The 16,576-nt window shown below is 37.3% G+C and overlaps 1 protein-coding gene across 6 annotated transcripts in view; it reads left to right on the top strand.

The window, feature by feature from the left end:
- Positions 1 to 1,839: 1,839 nt before the first annotated feature.
- The window catches only part of LOC128864919 (uncharacterized), a 145,098-nt gene continuing 130,361 nt past the window's right edge, over positions 1,840 to 16,576 (top strand). For 2 of the 6 annotated variants that reach the window (XM_054104749.1, XM_054104722.1), the window contains exon 1: positions 1,840 to 2,184. The gene's annotated coding sequence lies outside the window, so the exon portion shown is untranslated. Of the gene's footprint in view, positions 2,185 to 14,112; positions 14,544 to 14,838; positions 14,978 to 16,576 lie in introns of those variants that run through there. The other 4 variants (XM_054104705.1, XM_054104714.1, XM_054104767.1 and 1 more) reach the window with 4 other exon arrangements.

The raw sequence follows: 16,576 nt of genomic DNA, 5'->3' as shown, positions 1-16,576 counted from the left end.
AATCGACCAAGAGACATCAATTTGAACAAAGCTGCTATGTAAAGGAACTGGACTTGTAGTCAAACGACTGATGAATAATGTTATCGAAGCAACTATTTTAATTGGCAAATTCAAGAATGAAGACGTTCTAATACCGAGAATTCCAATGATTCCACCTGAATAGCCATTTGAATTCAAGCGTTTGCAACTGCCCATTCGTTTAGCATTTGCAATAACTATCAATAAATCACAAGGGCAAACTTTAGAAATATGCGGGATGAATTTAGAAGAACCAGTATTCACCCATGGTCAACTATACGTTGGCTGTTCACGTGTTGGGAAGCCAACAGCATTATATATTTACTCAAAAAATAGAAAAACAAAAAATATTGTTTATGCCAAAGCGCTTGAATAAAGAATAAAGAAATAAATAATATGAAAACCATATATTTTCTGTTCTAAACCATATCTATTCTATTTTAGTGTGCCCAGCGAAGCGGGCGGGGTTTGCTAGTTTTTTATATTTTCTTACTTTCAATAAGTGCGATGCTTAAATTTAAAATGTAATGCTTTTCTACTTAATAAAACTAATTTCCCTGAATAAATTATTTAGATTAAAAATTAATTATATACATTTTTTTAAGTAAATTTGTAAAATAAAATTCATTCCATTTTCTACATAAAATTGATATGAAAACTTATCAGTTAATCGAGAAGTTCATTTACTAAGCGACGACAAAAATAAAACTTAAAGTAAATACACTAGCAGGCTTCGAACCAAAATATCAGCCACTTTTTGAGTGAATTATATAAACTTTTTTCAATAAAAGTTTTGTACATAAAATAAGAGCCCAGGAAAATAAAAGTGCTGCCAGAAATTTGTTAACGATTTCTCAAATATTTCACACACAGCAGAAGTTGAGGAGTAAAGTTTGAAAAAAATGGTTAAGCCCAAATGATAAGTAGTGCTGAAACTCAAATTCAGAGCTAAAGTTTTATCAAATGTAGAAGAATATTTATTAACGTATGGCGCAGAAGCTTGGACGATGGCAACATCCGATGAAGCGACGCTTGGAGTGTTCGAGAGAAAGATTCTGCGTAAGATTTTTGGACCTTTGCACGTTGGCAACGGCGAATATCGCAGACGATGGAACGATGAGCTGTATGAGCTTTACGACGACATAGACATAGCGCAGCGAATAAAGATCCAGCGGCTTCGTTGGCTGGGTCATGTCGTCCGAATGGATACAAACGCTCCGGCTTTGAAAGTATTCGATGCGGTACCAGCTGGTGGTAGTAGAGGAAGAGGAAGGCCTCCTCTGCGTTGGAAAGATCAGGTGGAGAAGGACTTGGCTTCACTTGGTGTGTCCAATTGGCGCCGGTTAGCACGAGAAAGAAACGACTGGCGCGCTTTGTTAAACTCGGCCAAAATCGCGTAAGCGGTTATCGCGCCAATTAAGAAGAAGAAGAAGAAGAATATTTTTTCTTGTGTTTGCTGGGATGTACATCCATATATTAAAATGCGAAATATGCAACTGCTGCAATATCTACTAGAGAATGTGCGCGACAGACTGGGCAAGAGTGTTTGCGAAGCAAGGGAAACTGGACAGGAAGATGGGTGGCAGGGAGGATATACAGAAGATATGCAAACTGAGGGAAGCAGACAACCCAACAAACAGGCAGACAGACAGTTTGTCAGTCATGCCGTCTGTTTATAAAAGTTACTAGCAAATAAACTAAGCTAAGTAAATATGCAACATTTGCGAATTTGCAATTTGTAATTTGCCGACGACGGCGTCGCCGACTGAGCTCATTGTCAGCCGCAGTTAGCCAGAAAAGCGAGAGTTAGTTGTTGATTGGATGGCAGAGTGTGGTTGTGAAACTAAATACGAAGCGGAGTGCAGTTGGTGGAGTGACGTGCGGCGTTGTCGGCTCTGCGAATTGCAATCAGAGACGATTTACTTAATTCTTTTCGTTAATGAAAAAAAATAAAATTAAATGAAAACAGCAAGCAAAGCAAACGCAAACCAAAGCAAAAGTGATGTGGGCGCAAATTGCGTATTTTATATATAAAATGTACAGTGGCGATCAAAGAATTAACACCTCGAAAGTAAAGTATCGATATTTGCAAGACATTCGGTTCAATAAAATCACTATTAAAGAGAGAGTTCAAATTCGAAAAATAACAAATAAAAGATCAGACGGGTAAATAAAGCATACCATCTAGGCGTTTTAGCGTGCAAATTTGCCGACAAAAGCCAAATTTTGGAAGAAAAAGACTTTACACAGTTTTTTTAACAATTAAGACGGTGTTTGAGTCTTAAAATTTAAAAAACTCGACCTATATAACTCCATAATACCTCATTATCTTCACCATCATCATAGCAATTACAGCTCGGGGTGAGCCAGTCTTTCGGGCTTTGCATCCTTTTGAACCTGCTTTCTTCTAGCTGTTCGAGCACTAACGGATTTTCTAATTTCTTCGGACAGGGCAGCAACAATGGCAGAAGAGGATTTTTTACGATCCTTGTGAGCCTTGCGTACAAGTTCTCGGTCTTCCCTTACACTAGTAAGACCTAATGGGTGCCTAATAATTTTGGCCAAGGCGTACAGTTACGAGACGTTTGAGTCTCAAGTAAATTTGAAATCGAACTTTTTAACTCTTTCAGGGAATATTCTCTGGTATAAAATTTTCATTCAAGCTCGGAGTGACCCAGTGATTCCTTTACAATATCTTTCCATACGTCTAGATTTGTTGCATCGCTCCTTCTAGCATCACTCCTTATGTATCGTAGGTCTTCTTGGATATAAACAATCTATATTCGTAGGTGCCTTCGTTATCCTTATGTCGTCCATTCTGAGTAGATGCCCAAAGCATCGTAACTTTTGCGCCTTAGCAAAGCGCACAGTGTTTTGAGTCGTTATCAGTTGTTCTATTTCGCTGGTATATCTTTTTCTATAAGTCCCATCAGCTTCTTTTACTGCCCCAAATATTCTCCTTAGTATCTTTCGCTCAAAGTGTAGGATGTTGTTCTTAATGTTGATGGTTGCTATTGATTTATTAGGCTCTTATAGATTTGCAGTTTACACAACTGGAGCCCTTCCTAGCTGCTGTAGAGAATGGTATTGATTGACTTTACGAGGAGTAGCTATCTTTTCAGGCAGTCAAGCAGCTATCAAAGCCTTAGATTCTAATTCCATTTCATCGAAACTAGAGAGGAACTAAACTTGATTGGTCTTTGGCTTCAAATTACTCTGATATGGGTTCCCGGACCCCGGAATATAGAGGGTAATGAGAAAGCAGACGACCTAGCAAGAAAAGGTTCGGCGCTAAACATCAGAGCCGGTCGCAGTTGCTACCCCATTCAATACAATAAAAACATCCATGCGTCATACACCTATGCTTTATCCGTAAGAAGATGGAAGCAATTAATTACATGTATTACACCAAAAAACTCATGACCACCGTACAAAATCCAAAGGACGAATTATCTGTTAAGATGTTCTTGCCCAAGCATCCCACGTATCACTGCCCGCCTTACAGCTCAGTGGAAGGTAGGGGATCTTGCAGCCAGACTCAACCTTCCTTTCAATCCCATTTGAAGAAGCTGTCAGGCGTAGCGGGTGAGGGAAAGTCTTTTCCACTACTTATGCGAATGCCCAGAAAAAGACATCGCTCTTTCAGTAAGCCTTTGCTATAACAAATTAATGAAATCTCAGATATAGAGATACAAATGTTGCTGTTACATCTGGATCTCACGAAATTGATCTGACTTAATAAAAAACAAAGAAAACAAGACATCACACGAAAACAGTGGTAATAAAACGGCGCTAGTCGCTAATTAGGATTACTTAAGTAGACATACTCAACCACTTCAAAACAACAACAACAACAACCGATGTATTTATATACTTTTAGAACCACTGCAATCAGCTGATAGAGTCACGGCTGACTCTTGTTTTTCAAGGATCAAATTATCATCAATTATCAAATCATTATCGTTCTCAGTTGAAAGAAGGCATAAAAGAGATATAGTAGAGAGAAATGAAGTACATTCCGGAAAATGCTTTGGAAAAGTTGAGTTGGAGAGCTAACGCGTTAAAATGTTCTGCGAAAATATTTTTCACGAAATTTCATTCGGGCATATATTTTAATAATTTTTCCACTTTTATGAAAACAGCTTAGGTCGAGACGTGAAATGTTCAGGAGGCCGCAAAGAAAAAATTCAGCTAACTGAAACGAGACATGAATTGATTTAGCTACAGTGATTTATTACTGGATAATACCTACCCTAAATAATAACAAAATCCGGGGTGGTTTCTGTTGTTGCACAGCCTTATCTGTATGGAATTTTGTCAGAAACGCTAGTAGTGTTAAGTAACAGGTTCACAGAAAGAAGTGATTCCCTGACAAACATACCAAAATTATTTAGTAGCATTAACATAAGCACGCAGAATTTTGTATATTTAAATGTTATATAAATATTTTGACGATTTTTTTTTTACATAACAGTGACATAAATGTTTTTATTATAAAACTGACCTTAAACAAGAGTTGTGAAGGGAAAACGCATTAAATATTCACTTTTCCGTATTTGAAGGCATTGGACCTAAGCAAAAACTTAATTTTCTTCTGTTTACTAGGCTTCTTCCTAATACTAACTGTTGCTGAATTTTTTAGTGTTATTACATACAAAGCAAGCAACAGCGCTGACTTGCAATACCATAAAGTTCATGTTATTGCGATGTTGCAATTGTCATACTGGTATATATTAATAGTTTTTGTTGTTGTCACTACACCACATTGACTTGACTCGCCTCATTATAGCCCACTTAGTCACTCAGCCTCTTAGTCAGTTGATCAGATCAACAATAGGCACAAATATACGCTTACATAGCACAAACCTACACACATTGTTGTTGTTGTGGTTTGGATCACCGCGTGTACAATTATATGTAAGTAATTAATTCGCTAGTTAAACGCCGTGCTCTCTCTCGTATTACTCTCAAAATCTTACTCATTAATTTATCATGCACAAGTGGTATTAGCGCGACGACTCTGTGATTCTCTGTGTACGCCTGTTGGGGTACTGTTGGTGTATGCCTGTATACGGTCTATGTATGTATGCCCATGTCGTATACTCGATATTTTATGATTACTACATATTACAATGTGTATGTTTGAATGTGTGTACAATGACGTTTCAGTATTTTAAAATTTTCTGCGGAACAAGTGCATTGAGGCATAAGGCGCAAATTGCGCGCAGCTGTGGCGGAGATTAAAAATACTAGCAAATACACATACGAGGGGAGGTTAAAAAGAGCGCCGAATGGAGGGATTACAGAAAGTTTGCTTCAGTACGCATTACATAGAACTAAGCATAAATACTAAGTTTCAGTCTAGTCAGCTCTTTAAACTTTGAGATATTCTAGGATAATTAGTCAGGGTAGCAAAATATGAGCTATGAATTCAGCTATGAATATCAGCTATAAAATTTAGTTTCGTTCTAGGATCAATTCACTAACCAACCAACACAAATTATTTTGATAGATATTTGTCCTGTTTATGGTGAAAAAAATAATTATTTATATGTGCAAGATTGGTCTATTTAAAAGTTATAGTGACAATTCAAGACTATAGGGGCTCAGGGCGCCCAATTCAGGCGATGTTCTTACACATTGCTGTAAATATTGGAAAAATTGTTCTAGAAGATACACGTTTGGGAAAGAAATAAATTGTAAAAAATGTTGAAGTATTATTTTCGCCTATTTTGTGTGTTCTCAGTGATCACCTTCGTATATCTGATGAGGGATGCCCAGAATGCTCTCTTCAGTTCAGAAGCAATAGCGCGGGATATGTTCACGAGAGTTTTGAAACAAAAAACGATGCCAATACTATAGAAAAACGCTGCGCCACATATTAGGAAAAACTAAAATATGTTATTAATGGAAAAACAAATTTCGAAGGCTGTCCTATTTAAACATTATCGACTTTAAATCACTTACTATACACCTTTTACTAAATGTACCTTAACACCTGACAAATTTCTGTTTTGACTTTGGCGCAGTAAAACCAAAATTGAGTTGTCGAAATACGAAATGACAGTTGATGTTAAGACAGCGGCAAATTCGGTGAGACAAATATCTTTTAACCCTTTTGCATTCGACGGAATAATCCGAGAACAAAAACTTTCTCTTATCACCAAAAGCGGAATAATCCAAATTAAATTTGTTGTTTGTTAAAATTTGAGGAAAATAAATAATTTTAGAAATCCTATAACATATTAGAACAAATAGTAAAAGTAAAATCTATAGAAGGTGGAGATGTGAGGTTAACACGGAGCGTTGTTAGTCCAAATATAGTTCATTCGGCTTATTATTTATTTTCATAAATTTTACAAGAACTTCGAGAAAAAAGTTTGCTTGTTGAACTACTTGGCAATTTTTGCGTATTTTGAAGGTTTCAGTAAAACATTTTACTTCAGTAGTAGAAGGTGGCGCAAAATTAATCATCCTAATGGGAGATTTCTAATGTTTCCACTTGGCAATCATATTTGACACTTGTGAACTAGACAGCCGCAATGTAAAGAGACAAGCAATCGAACGTGCAATGTAATCAAAATAAAGATTTCCATCATCCACATTTTTGTTTTTGTGTTTTGTAAAAAAGTTATTCAAAAAGAAAACTAGATGAATATTTTGCGCCTACTCGTATATCAACAAGCAATTTTCACCTTATGCTAATATAATTTTACAAGAAAAAATAAAAACTTAAATGAAGGGTGATCAATTTAGAGGTATCGGATTTTAAATGGAAATAAAACAACGAAAATTTAAATTGATTGGGCAATCTTCATTTTTTTTGGTGTAGAAACATTCATGACATTTCTTTTTTAAAGATAATACCTTTCAAATGTTGGCCGCAACTGCACCGTAATTTGGCCATTCGTAAGATCCAATTTTTTCAATGACATTCTGGAGGTCTTCGGTCGGTATCTCGAGATTAACCTGAGCAATGTTGGCTTTCAATGCCTCAATCGAAGCTAGGTTATCCACAAAGCGCTTAGACTTTACATGCTCCCACAAATAAGAGACCAATGATGTGATATCACATGACTTCGGGTTGCTCTTCAGCCCAAGTACGGCGATTTTGCTTATCGACATATCCATTAAAAGAAAAATGGGCCTCATCGGATCTTCGGCGTGTTTTTCAAGAGCCCAACGACGGAAATTATGACGCTTTGGAAGGTCGGCATGCTTCAAGTCTTGGACTTGCTGTATTTAATACGCTTTCAAACCAAGATCTTTTGCGTAAAATCGTCCAAGGAGTGCCATAAGATAGGCCAAATTGTTGAGATCGGCACCGAATCGATTTTTCCGGATCCTCGGTCCACTCTCATTTACAGCCGTAATATTCCCTTTATTCCGGGCTGTAATGTTAAATTATTCTCAATTTTGCCGATGGTTCGCCGAATAGTGCGTTCGGTAGGACAGATATGTACATAATAAATTGGCCTGAGCGCGCGATGAACAATTTTAACAGAGCGTCGATTTTCGTAATACAATTCTACGATTTGTAAACATTGTTGTAGCGTAAGTCTTTCCATGTTCAAATGTCAATGAATACCGAAAAAAATTATATATTTAGTTTGACAGTAGTTACGCGTGATTTGTCAAAAAAGTATTGAGAAACGTACCGTCAATTCGACCACCCTTTATTAGTAATATTTTTTAAAGAGGTTACGTGTGTGAATTGTATATTTATTTTAAAAGTTGCAGTACGTACGATTGCGATGAATTGTAGATGCAGTCATATTTATATTTATAAAAAATTTTTGCTCATTCAATGACAATTTTTTGCTTTTTTTTCTATTATTTTTTTCTTGATTTTTTCAGTTTATTTTCATCAGTTTTACTTTTCAAATTTTAGATCTTTTTCCTTTACTCGTACTTTTAATTTTTATATTTTTTCTTGTATTACGCCACAACTCAGCAGCTACGCCCTCACATCTGTTCACTTGCCATCTCAAGCATTACTTTTTAGTCTTGAAGATGAAGCAAAAAAAGAAAAATATCAAAAAAAAATAATAATAATTGTTTATCCAATCCGAAATGAAAATATGAACTTTTGCAAACTCAGCAAACAAAAACAACAAATTGATCCCCAACAACTGGCCACTCGTTTGTTCGTTCATTTCAATTGCCCGCCTTTGCACTCCATTCAATATTCTTTGTTTATATTTTTCTCTTGCGCTCGTGGGCCGCAGAAGGCGTGGATTAAATATCTCACATTTTCTTTCACATTGTTTTCAATTCGGTCCATTTGACAGCGCAAAATTCTGCGGTTTCGAAATCTTTATTTATAAACTTTATTTCCTCTGCTAAACATTTCCATCGTTGAAATTGGAATTGACTCTTTTTTTCGTCCATGCAAGGCAATAATTTGTTTATTTGCCGCAAATAATTACCGGAAATGGCAAAATGTTTTTTTCTCTTCATTTAGTCACATGTGACTTTGCCATTTTAGCAAATAAACGGGAATGAGTTTGTGTGCTCAAGGAAAAAGTGGTTCAGGCAATTGGCTGTGTAAAATCCCCTGTGTGGCTTCGGCAACTGTGTTGCGCGCTCAATTCAAGTAGTGAAAACCGATGTTGAAGGCCTGCTGATGTTCATCAGATGCACTGCGATACAAATTGAAACGCGTTATTAGTTGCAGTAGGCACTTATCAATCTGTTATGCGCCACTAAACTTGCTTCCAGTAGATCTGCGTGCACAAAATATATCTCTAGCGGTAAGGCAATAAGATTGAGTACCTTAAGTAGTCAAACGTGGCCTATGGCCACGGTAAGGTCCTAACAGGTATTTCAGAGGTTCCCGGACTGGTAGACTATTTTATAAATTCTAAACTCAAGGAAAGTGTCAACGGATAGTAAGATAGCGCGAGTCTATCCTCAAAGCTCGACTGTAAATTTCGAACACCTGCGGATCTCTTTTAATTTTCGGTTCCCCGACTACTGCAGTGTGTTGCAGATGTATCTACATTTTCAATGCCTAACAAAGCAGTCAACAACCTATAATGTAACTCTGAAATGCCGGACATCTCCTAACAAGATAGCTGAGCCATTTCACTCAAAAGTAACATTGGTTACTGTCCATTGCGATATCGAGCGGAACTGCAGGGCCTATGAACTAGCGAGACTTGACAAGTTGACTGATGAATATGCAGGCAATGACATAGGCATACCCTTACAAACATGTGAACTACGTACATAGCTTTGAGCAAATCGTAAGAGCAATGAATAAAAGAAGGCGTTACGAACCCACATGCCGATTCGCCCGACAATTGTGGCCGACTTTCAATGCTAAACGCACAGAAACTCTACTAAGCCAAAATAAGCATAGTTTTAGTGCACTGATTTCCGTTATAACGACGTACTGCCTGAAAGGCAAGCACGCACAGAGGTTGGGTGTGCAGACACATGACGTCTGCAGAAACTGTTTAATGCGGAAGAGATTTTTTTTAATGAGTCGGAAGATTTCAATACTGTGGAAATCAGGGATCTTCAAAGTTTTTGAAAAGTTCACACAGGTTTTAGGAGAGATAAGGCCAAGTTTAGTTTTTCATTGGGGGAGAATTTTTATGTGGCGGGTCCAAAAGCCAACGCACAACCAGATATCCTTGGTTGCTTCATCTTCTCACATTAGCCCGCTCTTAAACGGATGCTCGGAAGCTATCCAGATGATATTTGGGCGAAGTCCGGAAGTTTTGAGCTGCTTTAACCGTATGCAGAAGAATAGTCCTGGTCACTTCCTTAGAGTGTTTGAGAGAAAGATTTTTGGACCTTTGCATATTGAATACGGCGCGTATCGTAGGCAATGAAACAATGAGCTGTAAGAGCTTTACGACGACATAGACATAGTGCAACGAATACAGATACAGCGGCTTAGTTGGCTGGGTCATATCGTCGGAATGGATACAAAAGCTACGGCTCTGAAACTATTCGATGTGGTACCAGCTGGAGATAGCAGAGCAAGAGGAAGGCCTCCTCTGCGTTGGTAATATCATCTGGACTTGACTTCACTTGATGTGTCCAATTGGCGCCGGTTAGCGCGAGAAAGAAACGACTGCCGCACTTTGTTAAACTCAGCAAAATCGCGTAAGCGGTTATCGTGTCAGTCGGGAAGAAGAAGGACAAGCTCTCCGCGCGGCATCAAAGTGGGTTATGAGCATGACTGTGCCCCATAGTGAAAAGCTACTACGAGCTAACCTTAGCTAACCTAACCCTTGTAGCAAAATGGGATCTTGCCATGGCAAAATCAAGATCTAGTTTTCTATAAGTTGTTTGATAGACAGACTGCTCTAGTCGTGGGGATAAAATAAAAATAAGAAAAGAAAATTTTGGATAAACATAAAAAATAATTTAATGAAGAGATGTATTGAAAATGAATCAACTATATTCTTCATTCCTTCACTGATTTCTTAAATCCCTTAAAGAGTATAACTTTAAAGGGAGTTAACCTTGTTTCTCCTAGTTTTTTCATTAAAACGTGCAGCGTTTGAGTGTTTGGACTGCCGCTGAGTCGCCTGGCTTACACAAACCCACAAAAAATTACAACTTAAGACCGGCGAAATCTTTTTGTTAAAACTAGCAAGGAGAGATGTTGCGTAAAGTAATGAATTGCATGAAAGATTGCGAAATGGCCGCACTATAGTAGCAGAAAGTTCCATTTCACAGCGCTTTGCTGGCATTCCAATATCTCGCGTTACTCCAAACGCTTTGCCATTTGGGTTTTGGGCGACTAAAATATGGTCACCATAATAATTGAAAACAAAGGCATGCGTGAATAAAATACTTATCTGTGCGATGTGCAAGAACCAGCCACTTCTTGCTATCAGCCGCGCAAGATCAGCCAGAGTACGCAACGCAGGCAGAGCTTCGGTGGATTGAGTCATGCCTGCCGGATGACTCACTGTTAGGCCTTCACGCATTTTTTCACTCACTTAAATTTTGCCTATTCCACCACTTGTCCACCACGAACTAAGTTAATGTGCTAATTTTTTTCTTTGAACACAGACACAGCTTGAATACCAGTGCTGGAATTCTATGGGCATTTAAAAAGCTTGCCAAGTGACAGTATGTGGCAGCAGATGGCAGTAAATCATTTGGCGCGAATGGCAAGAATGTTGTCTTGCATGAATTTCACAAAACAGACAGGGCCAGTTTTGCAAGCATTTGGTTGTGTGGCCAACTTTATTTGCCTATCGTTAAGTGGTTTCTCAATTAAAAATTCACATAACGTAAATTTATCAATTTGAATATTCAGCTACCGCACAAAATGCCTCCACAGTTCAAGGGGGGTGGAATGAAAAGCAAAAAAAAAAACATATTAATTGGGCGTTCAATACAGGCGCACTGCCGGAGCTAAGCCATACTGGACGCAGTCTTTCAAATGGCGAACGAGGAAGCATTAGATGGGTCTGTATACTATATGTGTGTGTGTAGTGCATGCGCATTTACTGCTTATATATGTAATTGCTTACATACATACATACACACACACACTTACATATGCAAGCGAAAATATTCTCAAGCGAGGCAGCGCCTTAACCGCAAGACTCATCAGTCGCGTGTGGTTCATTTAATTAACATAAAAGGCCAGTCATCAGGCTGCGCAAAGTGCGATAGCGCTCGCCACATCCCGGCACGCTGGATGATGATTGCCCGGTTGCCTGGTTGTCGGGTTGTCAGACAAGCATTCCATTTAACCAACTCTTTACATTCTTGCAGACATTTATCGTCTTCATTCTACTTACAATGAAGTTGTTGATTGACTATTATTGCCAGTTGGTTGTTGATGGAAAATTTGCATTCTTGCGGACAACCAACAACCCATTGACAGTCACATACAAACATTTGCACGTTCGTAAGTAGGTGCATATGTGTGAAGAGTTGCGAAACAAAAATCCCATTGAATGATAATACTAATGGCGGTTTAGGTTTTGCGCAAATTAATGTTATTAAGCTAATGACGATTCTTTTGCTAGTTTGAATTAAAATTTTTTTTGCTGGTTCGTTGCAAATGTATGAAAAATACTTTGCATATACAAACATGCATATATTTTTTAAACCCACAAATATTCTGGGGGGGCATCAATGCAAAGTTGAGTAGAACTGCTATTCAGTAGACTCAAAAAAAAGTACTTTAAAGTTTATTGAAACACCAACATTTTTTGCTAAGAGTCGTCGCTCCTTGGCAGGCAATGGTAAACCTCTGAGTGAGTTTCTGCAATGAAAAGGGTTCTCATAAAAATCATCTGGCGTACGGAGGTCGCACCTAAAATAGTAGGAGAAGCTCGGCCAAACACCCAACAAAGCGCTCAGCAATTATGAGTATTTTTATTAAGTTTTACGCCACAAAATCGATTGGTTACAAAACCCAAAATATCCTTCCTAGGGTGCAAACAAGAATATTTAAATTTGAATCTTACAAAAGTACAGCAACTCCCGAAAAGGGTTTGTCGCACAACATTAATTGTCAATTGGTGGTAATCTATTACAGGGTCCAGCACTCGAGTTGTAACCAACTTCAGATCGCTCTCGCTGCTAATCACGGGCATCAGCTGTCTATTAGTTGGCTAAACGACAGTCCAGAGTATTGTTTCCAAGAGCGCGAAAGCATTTTGCTGAGAGTAAACGAGGAAAAAGAAAATCAGTAATGGATTTCAAACGTAACAGTGTTATCTGGCTGGAGCACTAAACGTCATGGAAGTGGTCATCAAAAGACTGCAACGTCAGGTGAAATGGTTCAAAAAGTGAAGAGACGACTTGAGTGAAATTCCCAACGAAGTGCCATTCAAATGGCGATAGAACTGAAAATATCTGACCATAGCATCCGCGGCATACTGAAAAATTATCTCAAAGTGAAGCCTTACAAGATCCAAAAGGCGCATGATCTCACACCAAAGCAACAACAAGTCAGACTTGAGAGAGCAATGTTTGGGTATCTGGCGTGCGTCCTGATGTTTTTCCACAACGGCGAAACTCTCTTTAAGGCAGTGAAATTTGAGAATTTCTAGGCATCTTTGTTTTTGATCAAACGGCAATACTCGCACGTGACAATTTTTAAGCAATAACGCTCTACGATCGATACAACAACAAAAAGTTTCGCTACTTTTAAAACTGGCGGTCTTCATAGAACTCGTTAGCTGGCCATAGTCTCGTTAGTGTATACTCTGACTAATAATATTTGTTTTAATAGGCAACTCCCAAATCAATAAATAATCCCCAAGTGCGGGCCCAGCCCTAAAATACAGCAAACAAACAAATCAAAAACAAATAAAAAAAAAAACAACGACGCCTACACTAAGAACTACTCACCGTGAATTGGCGCCAAAACACTTCGAATTTAAAATTTAAATTACAAACTCAATTTTATATGACACAGAAAAAAGACAAGCAGAAAAAAATCATAAATACCCTTGAAGCCAAGCTGTTGAAACTGTGACAGAAAATTTTGTAAATAAAAGTTTTAATAATGAAATTTTGAAGTATTTTTTACATAAAACTTTACTAAAAAAAACGTACGCGCTGTCGAACGATTATCATTAAAAACTGCCACAGACGCTGGCGCGGTCGCAAACACAACCCTAAATGTGGATATTTTTTATTCTGGGCATTGTTTTTATCTCACTGCTAACTGTAGCGTCGTGGCTGCTTGTTTGTTTCGATGGCTGACAAAGACAATTACCATATTACCAATTGGCCAATTGTCGCTTGTCGGTCGCTGGTTGGTATTTATTAAATAACCAATTCGATGGATGGCGTAATTTGTGCATACTTTTTTTTCGTTCGGTTTCTAGTCTGGTGCTGTGCAAAGCAAAAGCGTGTGGATGTGTGTACGACCGTGTTTTTGTAATGGTGCCAATGTCTCTTGCCGGCGTTAGTATACCAACTAGTGGCTGGGTTTTGTTGTTCTCCAAAGTTGCTGCAATAATTCAACAATTCAGTGATTTGTCAATATGCAGGTTTTTGCAAAAACAAAGCAAAAATTCCAACAAAATGTCAAATAGAAATAAAACCGAAAATAAACAACAAACAAAAATAACAAAAAAAAAATAAAAATAGTCAACAACTGGTAATTGCGCGACTACTCACAAATGCGGCCAATAAGTCGCCTAAAGACAGAGAATCATAACAACGCATAACCACAAACTAAGTAGCATAAGCAACAACAGCAACCATTAGCATTGAAATGTATGAGATCTCCATAAGAAGCTTGCATTCCATTCCATAAGCCAACAACAACCACCAACTAATCATGCCGCACGTCCGATTTGGCTTTGGTTCGCGCAAAGCTCAGCTCAGCCTTAATCAGATTCAAATGTCGTCGTCCCACCAACAGCCAAAAGCCACCCATTCCACCTGCGCCGAGCAGCACACGAAATATAATATTAGCAACAACAGTACATTCATCATGTCTGTGGCCAGGTTGTAGACGCTGCTCTTTTTGGTGTGGCTGCTGGCAGCTGAGCGCAGTGCAGTGTGTCGCCGTTGGGGTTGTTGTACGTGTAATTATTTGGTTGTGGTTTTTTATAATGCCATCTACATACATACACACATAAATATGTATTTTTTCATAAAACTCGATTTTTGCAAAGCTTCGTAATGCAAGAAAAAATTACTTTAAATCTCTTTGTTGGTAATCCAATCTACAGAAAACGAGTAGTTTTAGTTGTTTATTGTAATAATAATTATTTGTTTGTTTGAAATTACCAAATTATATTTACCATATTATAAAATACACCTCCTTGCCATGTAATAATGTTTCTCCTCGTCTTGCTCTTCTTTTCATTGCAGGTAAGCCATCTACCATTGTAATTCCATTGAAAATTCACAATGACATCTCAAGCCTTCATTGTTCGGGTGTTGAAGCGTTGAAGCCATTTATTTGTTATTGTTGTAATTGTGTTTGTATCGAGAGCGAAACCAACTCGAGGTCAGCAACTTTGGTTTGTTGTTTACATACAAATAATTTTATTTTATTTGCTATTTTTCTTCACATACCCCCACACACATACACACGCACTGAAATGCCCCCTGTAGGGAAATCAACTAGCACCGCAGCAGTGCGCGACTGGTGAATTTAGAAGCTTGACTAGTTCGATTTTCTTATAATTTTCATGCTGAATTAACACAGCGGCATCTAAGGAATAGTGAGTGTACCGCACTGAATTAAAAGGCGGCCGGCCTGCCTTAGTTTCTTTTTAAAGGCAAATCAAATAAAAATAAATGAAAGGAACACCGTGCAGTATTTGTGAATGGCTTAAACTGGTTTAGAAAGAGTAAACCGATTAGTGTTCCGAATAGTTGGGATATACAAGCAGCTGTGTAGGTTTATTTTGCTCATAAGCCCATCCTGTGGATCCCATAAATTTATATTTTTACAAAAGGTGGCGCAAAATTAATCACCCTATCGGAAAGTTTATAATTTATTCGAATTTCGCTGTACATCAATCATATTTGGCACTTGTGAACTTGTGAACTAGACAGCTCTAGAATACAAGCATTGGAGGTCAAAATAAAAATTTCAGCGCTCAAAATAATTTTTTTATTTAATACAAAGGGTATTCAAACACACAATTGAATGATTGTGCCACCTTGTGTTGCATATTTTTTATTTATTTGATCATAGTGAAGTTTCTTACTGACTAAAAAGTCATTTTTTGCATTTAGTAAAAAAGATATTCAACAACACAATCGGATGATTAATTTTGCGCCACCTTGTATTGTATATTTTTTATTTATTTGATTATAGTGAAGTTTCTTACTGGCTAAAAAATCATTTTTTGTATTTAGTAAAAAAGATATTCAAAAACACAATCGGATGATTACTTTTGCGCCACCTTGTATTATATATTTTTTTTTTATTTGATCATACTGAAGTTTCTTACTGACTAAAAAATCATTTTTTGTATTTAGTAAAAAAGATATTCAAAAACACAATTGTATCATAATTTTGTGCCACCTTGTATTATATGATATATTTCGTATTAATTTATTCAATTATTTGAGCATACAAAAGTCTCTTACAGACTAATAAAATTTTTTTTTTTTATTTAATAAAAAAGTTAAAGAAACAAAAAATTGGATATTTAATATTGCACCACTTTGTAAAAAATTAATGAAAGGCAGTATTTTTGAATAACTTAAGCTTATTCAGAAAAAGTAAACCGATTAGTTTTCTGACTAGTTTTGACACAAAGGTATCTGCTAGCCCATTCTGATTCTATCTCAGGTATCTCTCTTTCGATATTCATCTCTTGTTTCTATCGATATTTGACAGCAACTCACAAAACATATTTAATATTTAAAATATAAGATATTTAATTTATCTAATCGCGGCCTATAAGGTTTTATGAGCTAAGTGACAAAGCGCGAAATCTCATATATTTCTTGGCGCTTGCATCCCTTTTTGGTTGTTTGATCGAGCTCCGCCTCCAATTTTATATTGTACGTTTTACTTGTTTTCCACAAATGGAGAGACATACAGCCACCTCCGAATGGCAGATAAATTTTTATGAGGAGCTTTTTCACT

Source organism: Anastrepha ludens, chromosome 2, assembly GCF_028408465.1.
Source record: "Anastrepha ludens isolate Willacy chromosome 2, idAnaLude1.1, whole genome shotgun sequence".
Taxonomy (NCBI): Eukaryota; Metazoa; Arthropoda; class Insecta; order Diptera; family Tephritidae; genus Anastrepha; species Anastrepha ludens.
The sequence above is the reverse complement of the archived record's forward strand: the minus strand, read 5'-3'. Positions and strand labels throughout refer to the sequence as shown.